The following is a 5320-nucleotide window of genomic DNA, read 5'->3' as shown; positions in this document are numbered from 1 at the left end:
TCTGAAAATAATTTTTGTTCAATAGTCAAAATTATTTTGTGCGAAAGTCAAGATGATTGCAAGAATATCAAAACGTTTTATAACAATACTTATCAGTTTTAACATTCCAACAAATTATTTTAATGATTCAATAAAAAATTATTTTCAGATCTGTTTTTAGCAAAATTTTTAGGTCTTTCAACAAAATTGTTCTTTCCGTGTATACACTGAAAGAACAATTATGCTGGATCCAGATCAGAAAATAATTTTTATTCAATAATCAAAATAATTTTGTTGGAAAGTCAAAATGATTGCTAGAATATCAAAACGTTTTATAGCAATGCCTATCATGTTTAACTTTCCAACTAATTATTTTGATTATTTAACAAAATTAATTTTATATCTGTATTTAGCAAAATTTTTAGACCTAGACAACAAAATCGTTCTTTCCGTGTATAGTTTCCCTTCCGGCCACTCGCGACAATTTATATATCTCTTATTACACGCATATTGCGAGATGTTTACTAAATCGAATTAAAATTTAAAATTATTTCTCAAGTTTTTTATATTTACACAACGGTGAGACTGAAAAATTTATTATATCAAGAGAAAGGACGTCTATAGGACGTTTAGGATATACAGACTTTATTATTATTTAGCTTATTCCGAATTAATGGCCAAACTGTAAACACGCGCTCCGTGCTCCGTGATTCGTCGCTTGGAAACTACTGGCTGCAGTAAGATTAACGTCTCTCTCATTTGTCGACCGTCAGAGATTGTCCACTTTAGATTAGATTAGATTAGGGACGGACGTTTTATTCGCGCCGCATAAGCGAAACACACTCGCCCGGCTGCTCGCACCGCGTTTGTTTGTGGCGACGTTTTATCGGGCGACGTGTGCGGTTCTTCTGACGTTTTCTGCGAACCGGACTCGATGATCCGTTGCGTATCATCGTCATAAAATTCTACGCGTGAACAAAGAAGGGCGGCGCGGTGGATCAAGCTGCGTATATATTTAAAAAATGACAACTGTGCACAAAGCCGTGTACAAAAGAGTTATATAGTAAAGGGATCGCCAATCGGGACAATTGCGATACTAAATGTAACATCGAAAAGTTTCGATCGATAAATATAATTACCTAGAATAAATGTAATTCTATTAGATGTTATTCCCGATATTTTATCTTTTTTACAAAAAAAAATTCTTTCTCGTATATAAATGTATTTAAAAAATGTGTATGCGGAGATATAATAGCCATTATTTTTTAAGCACTTCTCTGATTGCACAAAAATATCTTCGGTATATTTATACTTTTATCAAAATATACAAATTCCAGTATATTATATGAAAACAAACATATTATATGTAAATATAAATATATTTTTCCTCAATATCAATTATATTTGAGTAAAACAAAGAAGTGTTGGCCAATAAGTAATATCTAACAATTACATCTTCGAAAAATACTGAAATTTCACAATCGCGACATAATCGCAATTATCTTGGTAAATTCTATATAACAGACTGGCTTTATCGCAGTAAAAAAAAGTTAGACAAATTAAAAATTAAACTAAAAATTTCTGTGCGTAAAAGATATTTTTAGCACAAAACTTTTAAAAGCATTTTACGTTATAATAATAATAATAATAAAGTTGGGGTAAAAAGATTGAGTTTCAGTAACCCCGATGCATTTACTGCGTATAATGGTGTAAAAATACATATCTATAACGTTGAACTTTTTGCGAAGTTACGCAGTAATATATGGAATAAAAATGAAATGCGATACGCAATTACAATTTTATGTTTAATATTGCTAACATATTTTTCACCTGATTGAACAATACGTGTATCTTTTATTAAACCTTTTATGAATATTAAATATTAAATTTTCAATCATTATTTCACTAGTTGCGCAACGTTGCGTAAAATTTAATAAAAAAAATTTTTTTTCATGGTTTATTAATCTTTGCTATATTAATCTCGATTGATTCGTCTTACTCGCGTTTTAATAATAATCTATTAATATTTTAATGTAAGCTTTCGAGCATTACTTTTGATCGCATTGATATTCTGGCTGAATACGTGACATTTATAATACATATAATCTCTGCATTCTCCATCTTCAAGACGGAAAGTAAGTTCAAACTTATACATTTTCATACTTCATCAAATTTTAGCGGGATAATTTTGCTTAATCGATTATCCGCGTGGTGGTTGATTAACCGCTATAGTATCGATTCACGGACAGACGGGTAGGACGATGGAGGGGGCGGGGGGTTAAAAATAATCGAAGTGCCGGGTTTTCTGGAAGGGACAGTGTACTTTCGCCGGATGTGGAATGAGACAGATGTGGGGGAGTCACAGCGTCGAGAGGGCGGTAACGGCCGCGGGGATGGTCGGTAAGGGTTAGAGACAGGGGTGGCTGCGCCAATATTGACTCCTTCTGAAAAGCAGAGACTCGTCGGTGACACAAAGAGGGTGGCGCTACTTTACCTCGCCCTTCGTACATCCCGGTACGCCCTATACCGTAGATACCTTCGACATGGCGTCCGACTGGCTAACCTCGACGATTGTCGTCGCCGTCTGCCGCCGTTAATCACTCGAAAGGCTCGAAATACTGTCAAAAGAGACCTCTCGCTTTGTCTCGGCTGAATCGATATATGTATCAGACAATCAAAGAAGGTAATACGTCTCTTCTACAAAAATTAAAAAAGATAAATTCGGATTATTTCAAGGCGTTTCTTAATAGACAGTGCGTAATTAAAGCTTCTGATACGTATTCTGAAATTCATGAGTTACATAATTTAGACAATTGATTTTTTGATTTTATAATGCACATGTAGATAATATTGAATACGATATACATGATTCATTATTAATATATGAATACCTTCTATTTCTCGCGTTAATTGTACCTCATTAAGACGATGCGCGGGATTTCAAACATTTAACCTGCCTTAAATATATTTTACAATACATAAAAATCCATCTGTTTTTCTCTTTTTAATTAATTTACATTCATTTATAATACTATAATAGATGTAACATTTTGTTCTCTCTCTCTCTCTCTCTCTCTCTCTCTCTCTCTCTCTCTCTCTCTCTATCTCTCAATCTATTATTATACTGTTCAATTTATCTTTTGTTTTGTCGCCTTCTCTATTTCTTACTTTATCTTGTTAATTTTCATTTTTTATTTTTAGTTCTATTTTGTTAATTTCCATTTCTTTTGATTTGTACTTTTTTTTGTTTTCTATTGTGCATCATGTTAATTTTATTTATTTTCTTTGGGGCATTTTTCTTTTTGCTTTCTTTGTTAATTACATTAATTTCTCTTTGTCTTTAGAGAGTTTGCTCCTTAGAACACCAATAAACGCTTAATCAATCGGGCAATCAATTAATCTCCCTCGGCGAGCGCGCAGAGGTATAATATATATTCAAGCGTGCACATTTTTCGGCGTGGCTTCCCTCAGCACTGTACGACACGGGAGGACCCAATGGCATTTCTAAATGCGCGCTCGCGAGTCGAGAGAGTCCTTGGCGAGATGCACGCGCCGGGATGCCGACGGGGGCACACGTTCACCATACGCCGTACGTGTAATAAATAAATGGGGAATCGCGCAGGAAACCAGTTTTTCGTTGTATTCGCGTTGATGCGCGTGCGGTGTGTGTCGGGCCTCTCCTCATTCCGTTCTTCCCTCTCCCCCCTCCCACCGCGCCCTTCCTCCAACGTTGCCCCGTTGTCGAGGTGTTTCTAGGTGAGGTGAGGTATCCCGAGCGTACATACATCCTCGTTATCCTCACGATCGACCTCATCATTTATCGCGGTCGAGCGCGGAGCGACCGGTCGGAGTAAAAGTGGCCGCGCGGCCGGTTAAAAAATTATTCCGACTGCTCGGATACGCATTCGCCGCACTTCTAGGTCACGCCCGCCGTGGAGCACTCGCATTTAACTGTACATCATCGTTGTTATTCAAAGGCCGACGTTACTTTCGATGCCGATTTTGCAGTATTTTACCTGCCTGCATCCCGCTGCAGGTCGCTGCTCAAGCGATTCCGCGGATTTATGAACACGTGTTACTCGAAGCTTCACGAGACTGAAAGACGAAAAGAGACGTCTCGATCGAGTATCAATCGCGGAGAATGCGGTTTCGTTGAAATATGTAAAAAATTTAGCTGGATACAAATTTGAAAATAATTTTGTTGGGTCACAATTGAACACCGTCAAAATAATTATGCAGCCGATTATTAGAATGTTTAAATTTTTTGCAGCATTGCTCACATCATGAGTTTTTTATATTATAATAATTTTGATGGTCCAACAAAATTATTTTCAGACACTCGGCATTTACTTACATTTTTTTAGATACTTCAGCAAAAACTTCATTCTTTTTGTGCGTAACGTTCGAACTTCTAGACTCGTCGTCGATTGCGAAATGCGGATTATTCGTGGCGAGGAAAGACCGAGGCGACGAGAGAGTTTTCATTACCTCGTCTAGGACGGCCACGGGGGTCGCGATAAATGTCAATTGCCAATCGGCATTTCGAAGCCGCTTCTCTCCGAAGGTGCCGAGACGGTGCACTGAACTGCAGCTTTTCTTCGCCTGTCTTCCCCCGCCCGCCTATCTTTTCATCGACTGTTTTTACATATACGCCACGTTCTCGTTCGCTCTCTCCTTGAACTACTAGCGGATCCCTCGGATAGTTGTCGCGGACTCACCTCCGACTCCTCGGATACTCCCAGAAAGATATATCTTAAGAGCGTGTCGCTCGATGAAGCGCGCGAAGAGGAGTATCGGCTGGAGAATGGCTCTCCGTCACTCTTTTACATTGGTTTTTGCGTCAAGCTGCCTCGATTATTGCATTAGAAACGCGGCAATTATCTCTGTAGATACGATAAGCATGATCGTTGCGTAGATTGCGCGTGTCAGTTGCAAGATTGCAACTGATGAAATGTATATTCTGTGATTACAATTCGATATCTTATAAGATAAATAGGAATTAACCATGAAGAATGAGAGAGAGGGAATAAAAATGTGTATATTGAATAAAAAGTTAAAAATAAATTTGACATAGCTTTAAAGGTTTTTTTTTTGTAAATTACGAAAGCTTCTTTTTAAATTTCAAAAATACGTCTTAATACTGTTATAAATATTAAATATAGTTATTAATAGTTCGATGAATCATCTGACAGCGCCTTACCATACGCCATTGATATAACGACGTATTTTCATATCATAAATATTACGCATTGATCTTTTCTTCGAAATGCGATTTATGACTAATTTTTGCCTTTCTAAATTCAAATGCATTAAATCTTTGATGATTGAAGCTTTAAACTTG

This window comes from Wasmannia auropunctata, unplaced genomic scaffold (assembly GCF_000956235.1).
Source record: "Wasmannia auropunctata unplaced genomic scaffold, wasmannia.A_1.0 LD334450.1, whole genome shotgun sequence".
In the NCBI taxonomy this organism is placed as follows: domain Eukaryota; kingdom Metazoa; phylum Arthropoda; class Insecta; order Hymenoptera; family Formicidae; genus Wasmannia; species Wasmannia auropunctata.
Note: the sequence above shows the minus strand (reverse complement) of the source record.